Consider the following 21734-nt stretch of genomic DNA (forward strand, 5'->3'; position numbering starts at 1 on the left):
ACTGTCATTAAGGGCTAGAGCCAAAGAGGGATTTAGACACTTAACTGCCACTTTACACACCTGTAACAAGTCCTTCCTGTTTGGCCCTTGCACTATGAGACCCCTGCACCCACAAATCAGCCAGAGACCTCTTCTGGGTGCAATCACCAGTGCCTTTTATTTACAGTGTCAGCTCCCACCACCATTTACAGACCGCTCCAAATTTAGCAACCTGGGGACAGATAGGTTCTCCAGCCAGCTGGGATGCACAGGCCTTGGCTCCTTCCTTTCCTCCACACCACCCAGCGGGTTCTGGGTCCCTTCCCCAGGGAGCAGTGTTGTGGGGTGCTCCAATTGCACCCTCTCTGCTTCCAAGGGGCTCAGGCTGGCTGACTCCCCCATACACCCTTCCCGCAGGTCTGCTTGATCTGGGCTCTATTGTCTAGGGTTATCTTCTTTGCTATTTCTGGGACATTTCTCATCTTCCCCACTTGGGATCCTTGGTCTAGGGATATCTGCCCCCTCCTTTGGGGCACCTCCCTGCTTCTTCCTAGGTAGTGGGCCCCAGTCCCTGCCTAACACCACCAGGTATGGTAGCCCCTCTAGCACCCCAACCCACTTCTATTTGAAGTGGCCCCTCACTTCGATGGGCACCTGGGCCACCGGGGAGGAACTTTTGGCCCGATGGATACACTTGAGGGCCATCCTTGCCCCCGTGATCAGCCAGTGCAGCTTCACCAGCCCCCTCTGTACAAGCAAACAGGCTGACGCGGTATCTATCAGGCCAGTTTGGGGGTTCCTCCCAATTCTAACCGGGACGGTGGACAGTTTCTTACCCCCTTTTTGCCCCCCAACCTGAGTCCAGCCACAAAACTCAGCCCACCCACACTCTATATCAGGGCAGTCACATTTTGTGTGTCCAGGTCTCCCACACTCCAGTCAATGAGGTTGTGGGTCCCTCGGGGCTCACCCTTTCTCTCCGGGCCTTTCCCAGAAAAAGGTTCCACCTCCTTCTTCCCTGACTCCTTGTATTTACGGGGTCGGTCCTCCCTCTGGGGACCCGCTGCCTTGATATATTCCTCGGTCAACCTGACTGATGCCTCGACGGTGAGAGGCTGGTGATGCCTCACCCAGACGTGGATGTTCTCAAGGAGGCTCTGCAGCAATTGTTCTAGGACCAATGTGTCCATCATTTCTCCCACCGTGCGTGTCTCCAGCCTCAGCCAGCATGTGGCCCAGTCTAGTAGTCTCTGGGTGTATGCCTGGGGCTGCCTGGAACTTTTGGTGGTACCGCTCCATCAACAGGCCCACCCGGTCTAGAATGGCCACCCTCACCACCTCAGTTCTTGGCTTGCTCGTTGCTCAAGGCCATATAGGCTGCTTTAGCCTCTCCCGTCAGGTATGGAGCCAGTCGGAGGGCCCAGGTTGCCCTCTCCCACCCGGTGCCCATGGCTACCCGCTCAAAGGTCCTGGAAAGGCATCCGGATCATCCACTGGGCTCATTTTACAGAGTCCCCAGCATAGCAGCTGGGTGCCATCCCCTCCCGCAGGACTCTTTGAAGGAGCTGCTGTTGCACGCTAGTCTGTTTCCGTATGAACTCTCGCAGACTCTGTTTTTGCTCTGCTTGCCAGGTCAGTAAGGCCTGTCTCTCAGCCTGGTGGGACTGCTGAAAACTTTGCAGGGCCTACTGCATCTGCTCCTGTTGTTTGACCAGCCATTGCAGGGTCTCCTCCATATCCGGGCCACCAACCATGTTTGCTGGCTCTCGAATCCCAGACAAGCCCCCACGTGTAATGAGGCCTTCCTGTTTGGCCCTTGCACTACAGGATCCTGTACCCACAAATCAGCCAGAGACCTCTTCTGGGTACAATCACCAGTGCCTTTTATTTACAGTGTCAGCTCCCACTGCCTTCTATTTACAGACTGCTCCAAAACTTAGCAACCTGGGGGACAGATAGCTTCACCGGCAAGCAGGGATGCACAGGCCTTGGCTCCTTCCTTTCCTTTCCTTCCTCCCTGCCTGCCTTATATAGCTTCCGTCTAATGAGACCCACAGATGCTTCCCTTCTATCAATTAGGCATGGCCTACTCAGCCAGCCCCAATTAATGCTTCTTAATTAGAGCTGGGCTAACAGAGGGCTGGCTCAGGACCTCCTGGCCATCACCCTGTTACAGCACCTAAATCCAAAAGGTAAATCCTCAAAACACCTGCTCAGCTGTCACCTATCTCTTTAGATGCCTTAGGATATATCTACAATGCAGCTGGGAGCATGCCTCCTAGCTCAAGTAGACAGACTCAGGCTAACTTCATTTTTAGCTAGCACACTACAACAAGAAGCATGGAAGTCATGGCACAGGTGGCAGCTCTAGCTAGCCACCTGAATCAAAGTCTGCCTGACCTCCTGGGTCCAGCAACTTTGTGTTACAAGCATTAAAAAGGACAGGACTTTGTGATTCTGAACAATGACTCCTGTTTTCCCTGTATTGTTTTTCTGAATAAATACTAAACCATGAGCCAAAAGAAACTCTTAAAGATTCTAGAACAAGTAAGTTTACTTTATGCTAGGTAATCAACTTTATCCTCAGCCAATGGAGACCACTTTCAGATGGTGGATAAGATGAATGGTGCATTGGTAAAATGTCAGTTCAAAGACATATTCCATACAAAACAAAACAAAACCAACCAACAAACAACAACAAATGTATAGTTAAGAACTCAAAAATCAGGAAATGCCAAGATTAAAGCTGCACATGCAACTATTACTCTGTCCCTTGTGCACAGGCATTATGATTCCATCTTCAATTACATGACCACATACATTTCACAAATGAGGAAGAATGATCTTGCGGGTAAAGCACTGGTCTATGACTCAGTAAATCTACATTCAATTTCTGGATCTGGTACAGAAATCCACTGTGAGCTTAATTTCTGAAATCTTTCTGTGCCTCAGTTCCCCATCTGAAAAAACAGGGATAATAATACTTCCCATCCTCACACAGGTATTGTGAGGATAAATGTATTGTTAATGGCACTGAAGAACTACAGTGACGGGGGAGGGGAGCATACAAGAAAACAGTTAGCAATAATACAATGTAGAACATTATACTACTTTAGAAACACATGGGCTACAGTGGTGATTATTTTCATTCTTGGCTGCTTGTCCAAATGGCCCAGTTAATCTTCAATTAAGGCCCATATTTTCAAAAGTACCATCTCTTTTTGTGTTCCTTTTTTGGATATCCAACATTAGAGGCCATTTTGCAGGGTATATGTTTTAAATCAGGCCTACTTTTCTCTAAAGTATTTCTTATATGTATTTGTATAGATTTCTAAAAAAAACCAAACAGCACCTAATACCTCATTATGAATTTGATGGACACTGCTCCCACTTACATAAGGACTGAATTTGGCCCAGGGTATCTTGATGGTTCAGTCACTTATAGAGCTCTGTAAAATAGTCAATCAAACCTCAAACCCACTCATATGGAGTCTTTGGTTCAAGGTTCAGTGAGTTCACAAAACTCAGTTTATGCTCAAGAAAGTTAATCAGAAGTGAGTTTAGGCTATTTGCACAGCTGGGAAGACAATGAGCCAGAACTCCCTTGAAAACAGCAATGGTAAGAAGGGTGAATCCTGTGGCATTTGGAAGCGGTTGGGGAATTAGATGAGTCAGGTGATGCTTGATGTTCAGGATTCCTCTTGGAGGTCTGAATTAACTTCAATCCCCAGGTCTAGGGAGGAGCAGGCCTAGAAGGCAGAATCCTACTGCCAGGAGAAACCTCTCTGAGAAAGCAGCTGCCAGGGAAGAGAAAGCCAAGGAAGCTAGTTAGTCCTGGCCACCAAACCTCCAATGATTTTGGTGACAAAATCAGCTTCTGTCTGAACCCCCTGTACCCCTTAAACTATGCAAGAAGACGGGCTTAGGAGGACATACATTCTGACAAAGAAACCCCAGGAACGTTTCCATCAGAAAAAGAAGGGATATTGTATTGCCTGGAATTAGGGTTACCATACATCCAGGTTTTCCCAGTCATGACCTTTCTTTTGATCTTCTTCCCTCTGTCCCGGTGGACTTTCAAATAAGAGGAAATGTCAAGGATTTTTGCGGAGCAGATACTGCATCTCAGAAAGAGCTGTCTCCACACCCTGATTGGTCCCTCCTCTGCATCCAGAGCTGATTGGTCCCTCCCCCGCAGCTGCAACTGCTGGATCCTGCCTACCCAGGACCTGGCTTCCAGCCCCGGAGAGGGGAAGAGGCCCAAAGGAAGGTGCTGACTGAAGGGTTCGCACACTGACACTCCCCCCCACCTCAAGAGTGAGGCTGCAGGTACCCCCTCCAGCACCTTCCAAATACCCACTCCCAGTACACACACCCCTCCAGCACTCACCCCAGATACTCCCTCCCAGTACACACCCCTCCAGCACCCCCCAAATGAACCAACCCCTCCTGATCCCCCCCACCCCAGCAGCATCCTCTTTTTGGGAACCTGATATGTAACCCTACATGGAATGGCACATTCAACCCTAGTGGACAGATAGGGCCTCTCCCCATTTGTGTGTGCAGGGAATTACTAGGGGCATCCCAGCTGCTTTGGAATTGGCCAATCCTGTGGCAAGGCACTCCCGCATGATCCCTACCCTTTGGGCCACATGAAGGGAAGGCTCATGAAATGAACCAGACTCAAATTTGTTGCCACCGCCCTCTCTCAAACATGAACACAAAAAAGCCCATTCTAGTTTGAAGGTTGGCTTTTTAGGGGAAGTGGCATCACTACCATAATACCCACAATGTGAATGATCAATTTCCCAGGTAAGAAGTGTGGAGCACCACACCAGTACTCATCCATGTCAGATACTGTTACCGCTAGTAAGTTACAGTGCTATTTCCAATGTAGAAGGACTAGGCGGAACAGAGAGCTGGAAGGACCACAAACAGAAAATGATTGTAGTTTCACACAACATGTGAAATTGTAATGCATCTTATGAGTAAATCAAACAATATTGTTTACATAATTTCAGAATCCTATAGGGGCCATGAAACACATATTTAAAAGGTATGGAAAAGGACCTTATTCATTAAACAACAGAAAAAAAAGTAGTTGAAACTTTATTAAAAGTTGACTAATAGGCATTCCCAATAATTGAACTGACAGCTTGTTTTGACAGCTGCAAGCAAAAATGTACTACAGTGTGTGTAAATCTTTTACATTTCCAGAAAGAGAAATGATGGCCAGGTTTAACTTTAATCAGTTTATGAAGTTTTTCTCTCTTTCTTTTTTTAATTCCAACTGTTCACCTGACTAGCTGAAGTTACAGTAATTGGAGGTACTGCCAATCACTGGAACAGTAAGGCTTGAAATAAAAGAATTGCAAAGTTCTCAGTCAGTAGGAGAGGTGGGAGGTGGCTACTTTTTAAAGTTTTGGCTAAAAGGAAAACTAAATTAAGAAAGGAAAACATTACAGGGCCTGAAATGCTGTGCAATCTACAATTCAGCTGAAGTCAATGGGAACTATGAGTGCCCATCATCTTTGAAATTCAGATACCAAATAACTAACAAATGGGACAAACAACAAACACTCAATAGAACAGCATAAAATAACACACATCTATATTGGCAAGGTAGAAGAGAGTGAAATCAAAGTGAAATCAGCTTAACCAATATTCTGACTGTAAGAATTCAAAGTAACACAAATACAAAAAGTATAAAGAGGGAGCCAGGACAGATGCGAGGAAAGATAGAAAGAAATGAAAGTAAGATTTTGTGAAAAAAACATTTCATATTAAAAGGGATACATTGAGCAGACAGATTGGTGTCAAAGAGAAGGAAGAAAATTCTTAAAAGGACAAGCAAAATGTTGAAAAGGAAAGAAAAATGAGAACTTGAAAGAGCTAATAGAAGGTTAAATGCTTTAAAAAGATCATACCGGTATTCAGAAGCTGCATAATTAGAAAAGACACAGAGAGTACAAGACTTGAAGTTGACATATGCTACACTGAGGACAGGAACATATTACTTTACATAAGACCTTTAGATGTCCTTTTAATAGGCACTCTGACAGCAATATATATGAAGTATACATTATATTATTAGGAGTTGTTTCAGATTAATTCACTGCACAACACTCACAAAACGCAGAATGAATGGGGGGAATTCACTATAGCTGTGTCACTTCAACTATAGGTATATAATAATGACACAGTAATCACCAAGGGGGAGGGAGGAATAATACATGTAAACTAAATGAGTAGATGAAAAATCTAGCAAAAAGATTTCCAAGAATAATCTATGTGACATTTAATTATAATGTCTTTAATGTAACAGGAGGTTGCTATTTAATTGTATGACATTTTTTCACATGTAAAATAATAGGAACAAACAAACAGTAGAGTTTACTTACCCAGATCATGCCATATTAAACTTATGTAAAGTTTGATTAGAGAGTACTGTAGAAATCTACATGGTTATTTGAGGGATTTATTTTATTTGATTGAAGAATTGTTTTAGTTGTGCCATTTGAGGCACAGTGGTACTGGAAATGCCTGTTTCACAGTTATCAAATTTAAACCTCCCTTTGTTCCAGCAGGGAAGAACAATCGAACCACTGACTAGCAAAATTAGTCTACAAATAAGAGTTGATTGGATATTTTTAGATTTCTCAGGACTATAAGTTTTCAGAGGTTTGGATGAAATGCATTTGTTTAAAATATAACAGAGCTCAGAATTGCCAGGAACAATTTGAACCCCATAAATGTTTCCTCTAAATTGAATCAGAGGAGGCTAAGAAGCCTGTAAACATTGTATGAGGAATCAGTGTTTAGATTCTAAATGAAACAATTTTAAAAATTGGAGCTTTGTCATTGCTGATAACATTGTCAGATTCATTGCTCTAGTATATCAGGATGATTTCTCCCCCCACATCCCTACCTCATCTTTTCTGGAGGCTTTTACTGTTCAATACAGTATTTAAGAAAAACAACTTTTTTTCTTTTTAAAAAACATTTGAGCAAACTGTATTTTATATTTACTGGGAAATCTATTGCCTATACTCATTTAAAAGGTCACTTTTGACCTAAAGGGGGAAAAAGTCCCTTTAGATATTTTGTTCAATTTCATTGTTTCCAAATATATTAATTTCTTGGGTTTCAGATGAAGATTTATACTGCATATATTGGACAAACTAAGTGTAAATAAGAGCTATAAATTACTAAGCGGTTAATATGGCTCGTGAATGGGCCTATTGTTCTCAAAACATCCTGATTTTTAGAGGATTGAGCCAACTTAACACGCAGGAGGTGCCATAAAGGAAAAATGCTATAAACTCGCATAACAGTGAATGTGCATTGGTATTAAATTATATTAGTGGGGGTGAAACTGCACCCATTTAAAATGTATTAATAGCTTTTACAGTTAAAAGTGTTTTCAGTTAAAAATGGTGTAGGCACATGTGCGTATGGATCATCAAATGTGTTTTCACCAAATTTTCTTTGTTTTTGATGTCTGTGTATTAGTTCTTGAAAATACATTTTGTCTGGAAGGGTCTCATCTGAAAAGAGTGTGGTTTTAGCAAATATCCAGTGGAACCTGCAATGAGAATCTCATGAGTGGAGGATTAGAAGAATAATGACGTTGTCGGTAGTTTTTGCCATGACGCTCAAATTTAGATAAAATAGATATTTTTATGCCTAGAGATAGACCTGAACCAAACTCCTAGATTTGAACACCTCAAATCCTAAGTAAGCTCATGTCCAAAAGGTCCAGAACTTATCTTTGCATCTAGTCCATCTCTCTAATAGCCTAAAGCCTAGATCTGAACACCCCGGGACTTTGCTGAAATTCAGATGTAGCTCTGAATTTTGTGGTAGAGCTCATCTCTAGTTATGGCTATACATTTTGTCCAGGATGTTGTCCAGGATGTTAGGCCCCCAGCTCCCAATGAATTTCAATAGGACTTGGGTGCCAGTCTCCTTAAGCTTCTTTGAAAATTAAAGACTCAGACTGGAAAGGGATAGGGCCACATAATACCATCACATTTTACACAAAACTCCCTATTGGTTTCAATGGGGAGCTTTGTTAAAAAATCCAATGGCATGGAATGGCCCAATATATCTTAACAACTGTACACGTCTACATATGTGCTATAATAATAAATACCTAACTTGTAGATAGTACTTTTAGACCTACAGGTTTGCATTAAAAAGAAAGTTTTAGTATCATTACCCTAACTTTACCAATGGGGAAACAGAAGCACAGTGAGGTGAAGTAATTTGCTCAATGGGCCAAATTCATCCCTCATGTTTTTTGAATGATTTTTTAATTGAGACTTTTTGGATGGTTGAAATGCCTATGGACTGACCCACACCCTCAAATGACTACTGGCCTGCTGACTAGGTACATTTTTGGATTTGTGCACTTTCCAAGTTACTGAAATGGGGAGGTTCTTCACTTACATAAAGGTGACCTAATTGGAACCCACTGGGTGATGCCAGTGACCTTAGAAGGAGAATGCCCCCTTCTGAGTCACCAAGGGACTCCTGAAGAAGAGGTCCAAGGGGGAGGAACAAGCCAGGCTCTCATTTTCAAAAATTGGAAATTAGGGCCCCTCACTGTCAAGATTGAAAAGAAGTTGGGCACCATTCAGATGAAGCATCTTTGGATGACTGAAAAAAATCAAATTATATGAATTCAAGTTGACTGAAGAGATCTTTTTTCTAACTAAACAAGTCCTGCTCTCTCAAATGGTCACCCAGTGCTCTCAAAAGTGGTATGGTCATCTGCTCCAAATACCTAGCAATATCCTTCAGAGAAATATCTTTGACTTTGACACAGTGAAAGCAGGATAGAAAAGATCTCCCAAATACCTAAAGCACAATGGCTGGATGGCAACAATAGCCAATTGTTCCTCACAGGCATCCGACCACATAACACACTATGCCTGGTTCAGGACAGAGCACTGTAGAGGTGCATAATGCATGTGAGTCTCTTCGCTGTCCAAACAACAGCATGCGAGCTAATCAACGTGTCTTAAATTAATTAACAGTCAATAATCCTAGAGCCAAATTAATCTCTCTGTTCCCTGTGTTATGATATTTGAGTAGACCCCTGACAGTAAGTTAGATCTTCCCTGAGGCTTCCCCCCCAAAGTGGTCTCTGACCAGGCCTAGAATTGGATAGTGGCAAAGATGGCATAAATTCCATGCCCACTGCTTAAATCAGAGCCTATATTCTTACAATTAAGATTTTGGTAGTGGTTGGTATAGAGCTGACCCCTTCATGCCCCTGGGAGATATTAAACTTGGAAATACCTCAAAGTGCAGCAAGCACTCAAGTGACAATACAGCTTACCATTTTCACTGGAACCATACAAGCAAACACTAATTTAAAAAACAACAAACTGTAATTGATTTTGGTTTCACTGTCTTCTGTGGCTGCAAAAATGCCAGCCTCAGTTAATATGTATTAGTTTAAAAAAATGCATCAATTAAAATTAATGTACAGTGGTTCTGAATGACAATTTGTTAGTTACTATAAATATGTATCGAGCTCAGACAGGTGTGTCTCATTGTGAAAATAATAGTTGGAGCAAGAAATATATCATATGAATTAAAATGAAATGGATTTGAAAAAAATATTTTAGTAGATTTCAGTGAAAGTTAATAGATTCAAAAATATGTTGCAACAAAAACCTATTCCCCTCTCTCTCACACTCTCTTTTCTTAACACTCAGTCAGTGTTCAAGTTAAGGTAATCTTCAGTCTTTCATTTCTTAGCTTCTGTACCGTAGCTCTACCTAAACACCATTGGATGTAACAATGTTATGATTCAACATCAGTTAAAAACCATTCCAAGTATAAGTTCAAAAAGTTTGTTAAGAGAACTTTTTTCTACATGGCTGTTACAAGTTCCCATTTTTGTAATGAGATCAGGATTAATTTCTTAAGAAATTTATATTCCTTACACTGACAGAAAAGGATTCCAATGGAAGAAAAGTTATACATCAAATATCTTCAGCTTGTTCCAATTCATCAGTGCTTATTAATAGCTTTAGCACAACTCCTCTTCAAATTGACACAGCAGACAACATAGCATGTGTTACATAGTTATGATTTCCAGACCTGCTGTATAGACCTTTGTTCCACTTTGCTGTGTAGCTAATTTAGGAATTAAGTTTAGGGCAGCTTTCTTAGGGAAATGTTCATTCCTTATTATGTTCACATATTTTGTGAAAATTCAGTGTCTCGGTGAATATTATCCTGCTTCGATCTCCCCCAAATATAAGATCAAGAACTGTGTCTCGACCTCTATTCAAACCTTAAACTAAGTAAATATTTTGTGTACAGTTGAAAATAATACAGTAGCACATAGAGAAATACTATATAATTCACGTATCAGAGGGGTAGCCATGTTAGTCTGGATCTGTAAAAAGCGACAAAGAGTCCTGTGGCACCTTATAGACTAACAGAAGTATTGGAGCATAAGCTTTCGTGGGTGAATACCCACTTCATCAGATGCATGTCCAGGGAGATTGAAGTGTTCTCCTACAGGTTTTTGTATATTGCCATTCCTAATATCTGACTTGAGTCCATGTATCCTTTTACATAGGGATTGTCCAGTTTGGCCGATGTACATAGCAGAGGGGCATTGCTGGCACATGATGGCGTATATTACATTGGTGGACGTGCAAGTGAATGAACCGGTGATGTTGTGGCTGATCTGGTTAGGTCCTGTGATGGTGTCGCTGGTGTAAATATGTGGGCAGAGTTGGCATCGAGGTTTGTTGCATAGATTGGTTCCTGAGTTAGAGTTACTATGGTGTGGTGTGTGGTTGCTGGTGAGAATATGCTTAAGGTTGGCGGGTTGTCTGTGGGCGAGGACTGGCCTGCCTCCCAAGGCCTGTAAAAGCGAGGGATTGTTGTCCAGGATGGGTTGTAGATCACTGATGATGCGTTGGAGAGGTTTTAGCTGAGGACTGTAGGTGATGGCCAGTGGAGTTCTGTTGGTTTCTTTCTTGGGCTTGTCTTGCAGCAGGAGGCTTCTGGGTACACGTCTAGCTCTGTTAATTTGTTTTCGTATTTCCTCATGCGGATATCGTAGTTTTGAGAATGCTTAATGAAGATCTTGTAGGTGTGGGTCTCTGGGGTTGGAGCAAATGCAGTTATACACTTCAACCTCCCTGGACACACAATAGCAGATTTAAAGGTAGCCATCCTGCAGCAAAAAAACTTCAGGACCAGACTCCAAAGAGAAACTGCTGAACTTCAGTTCATTTGCAAATTTGACACCATCAGCTCAGGATTAAACAAAGACTGTGAATGGCTAGCCAACTACAAAAGCAGTTTCTCCTCCCTTGGTGTTCACACCTCAACTGCTAGAAGAGGGCCTCATCCTTCCTGATTGAACTAACCTCGTTATCTTTAGACTGATTTTTGCCTGCATATTTATACCTGCCTCTGGAAATTTCCACCACATGCGTCTGACAAAGTGGGTATTCACCCATGAAAGCTTATGCTCCAATACTTATGTTAGTCTATAAGGTGCCACAGGACTCTTTGTCGCTTTTTATATAATTCACATTACTGATAATTAAGTCCTCATGAAGGGCAGATATTTTCTAGAGCAGCAGTGAAGTTGTTTGACAAAGATTTGAGCTGCATTGAACTAAACTCTTCAGAATCATCAAGGTTAGGTTGTACACTTTTCTGCCAGTCTCATGTGGGGCATGTGATGAAGGACATATTAAAATTGTGCCAGGTAGCCAAGAAGCTGCGAAAGATATCAAACAAACCCATGCATGCGAACTAGTGGAGTGACTTAAAGCCATAAGGTGACATTCAGAATGTGACCATTCTATTATGATGTGCTTCTGAATATGGTTTTATGGGAGAAGGGTATGTATAAGTGTATAGCTAAGGAATGGAAGCTAAAAAGGACTGTGCTCTGTGCAGTAATCTGTTGAAGGAGCACTTAATATTGAGCTTCTGTGTGTGTGTGTGTGTGTGTGTGTGTGTGTGTGTGTGTGTGTGTGTGTGTGTGAGTGTGTGTGCCTTGAGACTGAGAAAAAAGGGAGCATGGACAGAGCCCCATAAAGAGAATGCAGTGGGGTTAGAGGGAATAAAATAAATGAAACAATAACACAATGAACAAAAGGAGTGTGTCCTTTCATCCCCTCTACAGGAAGAATCCCATTATCTTCCACATGGGCAGCAGGAGGCTCTTGAGGAGGGTAGCCAACTGTCTTCGAGCAGGGTTTGTACATTTTCTAGCCCTGTAAGCCTTCTTTGCCCTTGTTTGCAGAACATATGTAATCTTGAAACCATACTGACTGTGAACTGGTTTGAGGTTTAAAGCCAATGTTTCTCTGAGCTCTAGTGAGGAAATGAGGAGAGGGGTGGATAAACAATTTTAAAGGAAACATACTAACAGTTATACTGCTTCAAATATTTGTCTGAAGATTGATAGAGAATGTAAAGACATAGCAACATAAGAGCTGCTATACTGGGTCAGACCATGGTCCATCTTGCCTGGTATCCTTCTCTGACAGTGGCCCATACTAGAGCTTTAGGGAGTATGTACAGAACAGGGTAATTATAGAGTGATCCACCCCTGTCTTCCATGGCTGTCTTCTGGTAGTCAGAGGTTTAGGGTTGCCCGGAGCACGTGGTTGTGTCCCTGACCATCTTGGCTACTAGCCATTGATGGACTTGTCCTCTATGAATTTATCCAGTTCTTTTTTGACCCAGTTATACTTTTGGCCATCACAACATCCTGTGGCAATGAGTTCTACAGGTTAGTTGTGTGAAAAAGTACTTCCTCTTGTTCATATTAAACCCATGGCCTGTTAATTTAAATTGGGTGACCCCTGGTTTTGTATTGTGTGAAAGAGTAAATAGCATGTATCTATTCGCCTTTTCCACACCATTCATGATTGTATAGAGTCTACCATATTTCTCCTTAGTCATCTCTTTTCTAAGATGAACAGTCCTCATCTTTTTAGTCTTTCCTCATAGGGGAGCCATTTAAGAGGTTTTAAATTAGAGGTGTAAATACTTATGTGGTTTCTTGTACATGAAATGACCTCCTTGAACTTGGGCTGGTCGGAATCTTTCCATCAAAACTGTTTTTGATGGAAAATTGGGTTTTCAATGAAACTCATTTTTTTTCTGTGTGAAACCTCTGCTACCTACAGAAAAAGTTAGGTTTTTTTGTTGTTGAAAAACGGAACATCTAAAAACTGGTAAGTTTTGTCTTAAAGCTTAAATATTTGGATTCAGCCATGCTGCCATGTTGCCTCGTGGGATTGTAATTTCATTGCCTAGTGTTCTCATTTTCCATTATGGGCTAGGCTCTTCCAGCCAAACTTCATCTTCCATAATGCACTGTGGCCAGAGGATTTCTATCATGCATTGCCTCCTCTCATCAAGAAGGTAAGACCATTTTGTACCATGGAAAAAGTAGTCCAACCAGGGAGCCCAGCCTACAGAGGTGAATAGGAACATGAAGCTCCAGATCTACAGCATGGGGAACTACCCTGCACGCTCTTCTTCTCCTTCAAATCCTTCCTTAAGAACAATTCCTTCCAAAAAGCAACAGAGAGTCCTGTGGCACCTTTAAGACTAACAGATGTATTGGAGCATAAGCTTTCGTGGGTGAATACCCACTTCATCAGACGCATGCGTCTGTTAGTCTTAAAGGTGCCACAGGACTCTCTGTTGCTTTTTACAGATCCAGACTAACACGGCTACCCCTCTGATACTTAATTCCTTCCAAGACACCTATAAGAAATCAGACAGCTAATGATGGTTAGGTTGTAGGGCTGTTGTATATGATTAATATGTATTTAAACAAAGGAAAAGAAAAGATAAAGGGCTAGATCCTCATCTAGTCTAGACTTCCACAGGTCCATTGATTTCATTATAACTACAATTTATACCCCTGGTGTATAGGATCAATCTCTGAGTAAATTTCAATGCATTCTTTTACAGGTACTTGGTTAATCATTAATTTCTGTGCATGATGGTTAAACGGATACCTTTGGTACTTGCTTAGTATGTTTATCCAATATAATGTTTAACAAAATAATTGGGATAATGGATCAAGCCACAGCTACATTAAAAACAAATTTCTATTTAAGATTCAGTGAGAGAGTTGCACTCCTCAGTGACAATCGTCACAGACTCCCGGATGAATCACAGAAGAGCTGGGGAAAAAAATCCTTCTCAGTTGAGGGGTTCTGGCTATTGAATGAACTTCCAGATGAAATTAGGTGAATACAGATTCTGACTGTGTTTAAGAAATGTTTCAAAACCCTCCCCTTTGAAAAAGCCTTTCAACCACAGCAATAATGGCACCCATGAGTCACAACAATAACACTTCTTCTACCCCCAAATCCCAACCCCATATATAAAAATACCCATAACAAATAAGTCAACCAACCAAACAAAACTACTTGAAGCAGAGTATTTATCCTGAAAAGGAAGGAGAACCAGACACACCACTAAGGACTTCTTTATCACTGCTGATTTTTATGTGGAATAATCTCAGATGTCGTGGTGATGGTTGACCATATAAAACCCTAAGTAAGATAGATAAAAGATTAAAAACTTGCTATGGAGGGTTGGTAAAAATGCTAGAGTCCTGATGATGATGTCATATGTGGTGTTGTCCATAATCATACATACAGATGGTGATAGAGCAGAATCCTGCCAAAATTTTGTTTCCTCAGGGAAGTCTGCAGCTGATGCAAGTTGGAGCGAGTTGGGCTGTACTAACCTAATTAAGGGGCCCCAAGCCTGAATGAGCCAACATTGGGATCAGGTTGTGCAAAGGTGAGTTTAAGCTTCCATTTCAAATACACTTTGATTGGACTTTTTGTAGATCAGCAGAGACACTGACATTAAATTATCTCATAGGTCACACAGAGCATTTCATAGGGCCTGTGAAACCTCTGAGAACATTTTAGTTGCTCTGACTCAATGGGAATGCCAATTAGTGTGTCTTTACTGAAGTTACCTATGTTGAAGATAGTTTCTTTAAACAGACTACCTGCATCTCCAGTCACAGCTTTGTAAATGCATACAATTCTGGGGTGGTGAATTAAATAATATGTACATCCTAAGGGTTTCTTTTGATTACCTCCGTGACTGTACTACCTTCCTCTTTTCCTTTCAAGAGCTCCTTGTTGTGATAGTGTGTGATAGTGATGACCAAAGAGGTAACTTTGGGAGTATCATATTAATAAAGACCTTTGTCTCACACATCTGCTCCTCATTCTATTGATCTGTGGCTTGTAGTTAAACTGGAAAAGAGGCAAATTCTACAACCAACAGCATTTCTGTGTGCAGAAGGCAGCTTAGCACTGCATTCTGACTCATCAGCTCTTATCACTGAGATTTTCTCAACACAGAACATCTTGCTTGATGTATATGAGGAATAACACATGTGGAGTCTACAGTATGCCTTGCTCTCAGAATAGCAAGGAACAAACATCAGCTTCTGATAGCTCTTCCTAACCCTATTCTCCCTACTGTCTGAGTAGCTCCTATCTTCACAAATAAAGCAGAAAGGCCAGAAACAAAGATATCATGGACAGTTTTGAAGTCCCATAGTTTTACATAATAATTGTGTTAATTGGCTTTTCAGTGTAGCCATCTGTCTGTGTGTATTGCATGAGTACAAGGATGTACTAGCGAGTATTGAGCATGTTCAATCCAGTCAATCTATAATTCTAAATCCACTTATTGGTAAAGCCTGAGCTTTATAAACAGAGCAAGACACTCGAGTGTATACCAAGAGTTTAATATTACTTATATTAGCTTTTCCCCAACTTGTTTGGCTGGTATAAATGTGAAAGTGATTCATTTTCATTCTGATTTATTCATGAATTTGTATGAGTCATTGTTTCAACAGAAAGACTGCCCCCTCACCTCTCCTTCCACCCCCCCCCAAAAATCCAGAATATAGCAACACAGTTTAGCTAAATTAGATTTGTTGCTGTTGGGAAATTCTGTCCTCCAGATTGCCCTGCTTTCAGTACAACATCATAAAATGTATTTTTGTGTAATTTAAAACATATGTTAAAAAGTGTGGTCTGCACTTTATAAGAAAATGTGAACAACATCCACAGATCCATAGCATTGCTATACATTTCACATACCTTAATTGTAGATATTTTGAATTATTTTCTGCCTCACAATAATCTCATTCCTCTAAATTGTATTCTGGTGTCAGACTAAGTCATTGGTTCCAGGTGACAGCTAAATGAAGGATCTCCACTCCCCGATGTTGCAAACAACTGTGAGAAACAAAAGAAAAAAGCAACAAAATTGTCAGGTAGATGAATAAGGCCTCTTAATATTAGCAGTAATGGAGAAAGTGTTTGCCATCATGCAAATTTGTGCTTAGTGAGCAAAAAGCATTCTCAGAGGTTTTCCATCAATGTCAGTCTTGTACCTACATGGATTTAAAACAAACTATTCTAATGTAAAAGTGTGATACATTCATTTCCTAAAGTGATTTTGGATTAAGCAGAAAGTTTTAGTGACTGTACAATTCACATATAAAATTACTTTTTATTTCATGATGATGTTGCCTTAATATAAATATATAGTGTTTAATCAAAAAGACCCACAAATTTAAATGCTTTGTAGTACCTCTGAATAAATCACAATCTGTGCTGTAATAAAATGGTAAGCCCATATTTCATTGTAAGAATCAGATATACGTTAGCTGGCCATAGGCAAGTAAAATAGGAGATTTTGAGGTTAGGTCCTGAAATATGTTTGCACTACTTAAAAGAAACATTTCTCTACAAACTGAGAGACAGCTGGCAATAGTAAAAGATGGGAAATTGGAAAAATCCAGGAGTCTTCTGCCAGAATCAGGTACAAATTAATTTCTTTGTATTACATCTACCTGCATATACATACATTACATATCTTCCCACCTTTCTTTAAATGAAATCTAAATGACTGCTACATTTAAAAAGCTTTTCCTGATACATAGATATGAACTGCCCAAAATCTTTGTTAGTGCAGAGTTAAGGTTGCCCAGTGTTGCTTTGTATCCTTTCAGAATGTCTAGTTCAGCTACACTCAAATCTCTTAAACCAAGAAATGAAGAGTTAAGTTACTCTCTAGCTCTCCAATCATATTGCCTTATGGTGATAGACAGGCAAAATCTACATGCTGATATTGCTGAGCCTCTCTGCAGCCTTTGACACCGAAAACAACAAGGTACTGCTGCTAACCCATCTACATGACATGGCAGGAGTTTATGGCCCATTGCTACAGTTGCTCCAGTCCAGTCATTCCCCTCCAGCTGAATTCAGAGAGTGGCAATAGATAATAGTGCTCTTCCTCTCCAAAGACCCTCACCTGCAAGGTCCTGCAGGGATCCATACTATCCCTGCTTCTCTTCAATACCAACATGAGACCACTGTGAGAGATAGTGAAATGCCATGGGCTCCAATGCCAACACTGTGCCAATGACACCCAGCTTTATATCTCATTCCCTGATGCAATCACTGCCACTACTACAATGTCAGAATGTCTACAAGCTCTTAAACCTAAAACATTCATCTCAGCTGAACACAGGGAAGACCAAAGTGATGCTAGTTAGAAAGGAGAAATGGTTTGAACAACTAGCAGAGATACTGTCTCCAACTTACATTGAAGGCATATAGCCCCCATTGTTCAAAGTGGTGAGAAGCCTTGGGATTCTGTTTGACTTTTCACTAAGTTTGGATCACAAAGTAGCATCAGCATCTAAAAATCTTTAATCTCCAACTCTATAGGAAACTTTGTCCCTATCTCCCAGATGAGGACATGGCCACAGTGCCCATGCATTTGTCAACCTCCAGGATGGATTACTGTAATTGACTTCATCTCAGGTTGCATGTGAAGAAAATGAACCATGTTCAAGCTAGTACAGAATGCAGCAGCCTACGTACTCCAGGGGTTAGGCAGCTGTGAGCATATCAGGCCCATGCTCAAATCCCTCTACCCAGTCATCTTTCAAAACCAGATTAAGACTTTGGTCCTATTTTAAAAAGTAATTAATGGATCAAGCCTCAGCTACCTTAAGACTGGAATTCAGTGTATGAATTGTGCTAATGTGGGACAATGCAGATCATAAAGTCCAGGACGAAGTGTGTGGAGCAGTAAAAGCACTGTCTATTGAGGGGAGCCAGCTACAGAACCATCTTCTAGAGGAGACCAAGGAAATCCAGAGTGTTACTCGTTTAGTAGATGTTGCAAAACCTTCCTTTTCAAAAACAGCTTTCCACAATAAAAATGAAACTCATAACATTGGCAGCCCTGTATACCCAATAAATCCCTACCACCACAAAAAAAAGAGCAAATCAATAAAATCTAAAAATTCAAAAACAAAACTCCCACCCCAAAAAGACGTTTTACCTTGCTCAGGAAGGAGTGCCAGAGACTCCATGAAGTCCACTAGGGACTTCGCTATTGCTCTTGATTTTACATGGAAAGCACTCAAGGATATTTTTGTAAATAAGAACTCACTCAGCTTAATGTTTATGAGTAAAAGGGGTTATGAATACCAGCAAAGTTAATAGGTTTGTTTCTATTCTATTTCTCTGCTGTATTAACCCTGCTGGTACTTGTCTCTGGACACGCCTGCTCATCTTTCTCAATATCAGCCTCAATCTACTGGTCAGCAGCTCTTTTGTTTTTCTTTTGAACTTGTATGTCTTGAGTTTTCCTCTAAGTCATCTTTTTAAACACAAAAAGTCTACTGACAATCTAAGGACAAAGGACACCTGACACATCTGAAGTAGATGAGAACAGCTGACTATGTTTTTGCTGTCTCACTGTAAAATTCTTCCAGACTGGGGATGCTCTGCTTGTCATGCATGGTGGCAGTCAATGTCTACCCAGAATGACTGACACTACATGAAAATTCACATAATTTCAATGAAGTCTGTCTCACTTACTCTATTTCTGCATATCTTTTCCTTATGTGCTGTTTTAGTTCTTCCTAAACCTTAAAATTCAGACTTCTCCTTCCACTTACTTTTAGAAGACCTGTAAGTAACCTGAACCAAAGTCAAATAATTTATCCAAACCACTCATCATAAACTTTAGGGTTCAGATAAAATGAGAACCAAGATCCAAAACTATACACAGCTTAGGTGAGAAAGCTACTTTCTGCCCTTAATACAATCCCACTGAAATGAACTGGTGAAATCATGGCCCTATTGAAGACAATGGACATTCTTCCATTGATTTCAGTGGGGCCAGAATTTCACCCAGTGAGTTTTTATGGGATATATAAGAGTAAAGAATTTGTCCTTATTAGGAGCTTGTGCAACTGAGGGCAGTTCTGAGCCTTTAACTTGTGTCTGTCATTTATTTTGTCCCTGCTCATATTTTCTCTTTGTGTCTTACCAGTTATCTCTTACATCTAGAGTTCTCTTATTCACACATCACCTGTATAGTTGGTCTTCCAATAGTGGAACAAAGCAACATGCTACTAATAAATAATTATAAAACTAGAGGGTTGCACACTTTATTCCTCATGTAGGCTGAATTATTCAACTGTTTAAATGCAAATGAGTTTTCAGTTTTAAGAGTCATGAGAGAAAGTATCCAGGGGGCATAATCTTAGCTTGGCTGTCCTCAGAAACTGAGAATGTAGCCATGGAGGCTGAGGCTGGACAAGTGGTGACAGTAATGAATTCTATATTGGAACAGAATGCGTGAATTCTGTCCCAGCTAACAGACTCTACAGAAACAATGGACACTTGTCAGGAGTCTACTGAAAGTGTCCTCTTCCATTTGTCTGAAAAGAAATTGGGCAAAGAGAGGAAAGCACCAAGGAAATTTGGATCGGAGTAAAGTTGATTGGGATAGTGATGTGAAAATAGCTTGAAAGAAAAACATGCACACTTCATAGCCTCAACAAGTTGTGTTCATTGCACACATGAAGGGCTCCTTGCATTCCTTCATACCACCCACACATTATTTATGTGCCACCCACCTATGCCCTTCTATTTCAGGAACTCCTTGCAACCTCCTGACCCCTTTCCTCATGACAGGGGCTCTATGTCCATACCTCCCTTCATTCCCTTTCTGCCTCATGCCAATGGATTTGTGTTTCTCCCTCCTCCCCATACCATTGTCCACTATTCTCCTACACACACATACCATAGCAGAGGCTCTGTGTGCCTCCTCATTCCACCCTTCCCCCATACACCTCATTTCAGAAAATCATATAAATATATGGCTAGACGGGATCTCAAGAGGTCATGTAGTCCAGCCCCTGCTGCTGAGGCAGGACCAAGTAAATCTAGACCATTCCTGACAGGTGTTTGTTCAACCTGTTCTTAACAACTTCCCATGGTAGGAATTTCACAACCTCTTGTGAAAGCCTACTTCAGGGCTTAACTATCCTTATAGTAAGAATTTTTTCCCTAGTATCTAACCTAAATCTCCCTTGCTGCAGATTAAGCCCATTACTTCTACCTTCAATGGACATGGAGAGCAATTGATCATTGTCCTCTTTATAACAGCCCTTTACATATTGTAAGAGTTATCAGGTCTCCCACAGTCTTTTTTCAAGAATAAACATGCCCAGTTTTTTTTTTTTAACCTTTCCTCATAGGTCAGATTACCTTTTACCATTTTTGTTGCTCTTCGCTGAACTCTCTCCTGTTTGTTCACATCTTTCTTAAAGTCTGGTGACCTGAACTGGACACAGTACTTCATCTGATGCCTCACCAGTGCTGCATAGAGCATGACAATTACTTCCCTTTTCTTACATCTGACACTCCTGTTAAGAGACCACAGAATGATATTAGCCTTTTTTTAAAAACTGCATCACATTGTTGGCTCATATTCAATTTGTGATCCACTATAATCTCCAGATCCCTTTCCTCAGTTCAACTGCCTAACCAGTTATCCCCCACTTTGTAGTTGTGCATTTGAGTTTTCTTTCCTAATGAAATACTTTGCACTTGCCTTTAATGGATTTCATCTTGTTGATTTCAGACCTATTCTCTAACTTATCAAGGTCATTTTGAATTCTATTTCTATCCTCCTAAGTGCTTAGAATTTTATGAAAATTTTAGCTTGGTGTCATCTGCAAATTTTATGAAAATACTCTCAACTGTCTTATGCAATTTTCTAATGAAAATATTGACTAGTAGTGGACCCTGGACAGACCCCTGTGAGACCTCACTAGATACATTCTCCCAGTTTGAAAGAGAACCATTGTTAACTATTCTTTGAGTATGGCCTTTCAACTTGTTATTCGTACACCTTATAGTAGTTTCATCTAGACCACATTTCCCTAGTTTTTTTATGAATGTGTCATATGGGACTGTGTCAAAAGCCTCAGTAAATCAAGATATATCATTTCTACAGCTTCTCCCTATCCACCAAGGCAATAACCCTGTCAAAGAAGGAAATTAGGTTGGTTTGTTCTTGATATATCCATGTTGGGTACTACTTATTAATCTAGTATCCTCCAGGTGTTTAAAAACTGATTGTCTAAAAATTGTTGTAGTATCTTTCCAAGTACTTAGTTAGGCTGACTGGTCTATAATTTTCTGGTCCTCTATCTTTTTTAAAGATAAGTACTATGTTTGCCCTTCTCCATTCACTTGGAACCTCATCCATCCTCCATGAGTTCTTGACGATAATTGCTAACAGTTCCAAGATTACTTCAGATAGTTTCTTAAATACCCTAGGATGAATTTAATCAGACTCTGTCAACTTGAATATATCTCTCT

Source organism: Emys orbicularis, chromosome 3 (assembly GCF_028017835.1).
Source record: "Emys orbicularis isolate rEmyOrb1 chromosome 3, rEmyOrb1.hap1, whole genome shotgun sequence".
NCBI classification, from domain to species: Eukaryota; Metazoa; Chordata; order Testudines; family Emydidae; genus Emys; species Emys orbicularis.